The sequence below is a fragment of the Danio rerio genome, chromosome 15, assembly GCF_049306965.1.
Source record: "Danio rerio strain Tuebingen ecotype United States chromosome 15, GRCz12tu, whole genome shotgun sequence".
Classification (NCBI taxonomy): Eukaryota; Metazoa; Chordata; class Actinopteri; order Cypriniformes; family Danionidae; genus Danio; species Danio rerio.
This window is the reverse complement of record NC_133190.1, coordinates 36,440,001-36,441,652: the sequence shown is the minus strand read 5'-3', so window position 1 is coordinate 36,441,652 and position 1,652 is coordinate 36,440,001.

Sequence of the window (1,652 nt, the reverse complement as noted above, 5' to 3'; positions counted from 1 at the left end):
CCGCATTTGGCCCTGTACACAAACCAAAATACATGAACTCACATCACATGATTAAAAGCTAAAGAAAAGAAGTGTTTTCAGTGACCTTTGAAAAGACTCAAAAGTTGCAGCTGTTCTTAAGGAGAGTGGAAGATTGTTCCATAGTCTTGGAGCGGCTACTGAAAAAGCTCCTCTAAAAATCACCTCTACATTTTAAGTGAGATCGTGGAACTGTCAAATGGATGCAAGAAAATGGACCCAGTTGCAGCAATGAACTATACAAAGGGGTTTATTGACAGAATAAGGCACAAGACAGACAAGGGGATAACAAGGTCCAAACGGTAGGGGCAACAACACAGGTAAGCCAGTGTTAGATACTTGATGGTACTATAGTGAACAGCCAGCCAGGAGTAGGAGCAACAGTGGTCAAAACCAGAAATGGATCCTTGAGCAAGCCATGTAAACTCCAGACTGGCAGACCAGGCAGGTCAGGACACGAGATAGTACTGAAAAATTATAAGACAAGACAGCAAACAGGCAGCAAAAATATAAAATAAAATACAAACTAAATCTAAAATCAAATCAAATATACAGCGTCATGTAAATTAAAAATCAAGTAAAAATCGCATTATTTTTTTGTTTGTTGCATGTAGTTAACCACTTATGTGCTGTGGGAAAAAGGTGTTTTTAAATCAGGCTACCACTGCAAGTATATTTCAAACCTGTGGGACGGCCTGCACACTGAGTTGATCTCATGAGGAAATGTAACTATTTTAAGTTTTGTCAGTTTAGTGGCTTTTTTGTACGAGTTCAGTCGTATGAAAATGTACCATTTGAAAAAGAAGGCGTGGCAGAAGGCGTGCTATTTGATTTCACACAGATTTCACTCCATGCGGCCTCTGACCTAAAATGAGTTTGCCACCCCTGGTCTATACACTACCTGACAAAAGTCTTGACGTTGATCCCAGTTGTAAGAGCAACAAATAATAACAGAAGGTAGATTTTTTTTCGATGAATTATCTGTTGAACTGCACAACAAACATCACAAATACTCTAGAAGACCTATTGGAACCCACATGGACCCAAGATTCACGGAAATCAATCAAGTTTGGTGAAGAAAAAATCATGGTGTGGGATTACATTCAGTATGGGGGCTTGCGAGAGATCTGCAGAGTGGATGGCAACATCAGAAGCCTGAGGTATAAAGATGTTTGTGCTGCCCATTACATTACAAACCACAGGAGAGGGCAAATTCTTCAGCAGGATAGCACTCATCATACTTCAGCCTCCACATCAAAGTTTCTGGAAGCAAAGAAGGTCAAGGTGCTCCAGGATTGGCCAGCCCAGTCACCAGATACAAACATTATTAAGCACGATGAAGGAGGAGGAATTGAAGATGAATCTAAAGACTCTTGATGAACTCTGGGAGTCCTGCAAGAATGCTTCCTTTGCCATTCCAGATGACTTTATTAATAAGTTATTTGAGTCATTGCCGAGATGTATGGATGCAGTCCTCCAAGCTCATGGGAGTCATCAGGGGCGGACTGGCCATCTGGCACACCGGGCAGATTCCCGCTGGGCCGACGTACTTTTTGGGCCGGGCGTCTTATGATCTGATCGGCCCATAAAAGGCTTAGCAGCCTATCGTTTTTGTTTGCCTTATTAATTGATGA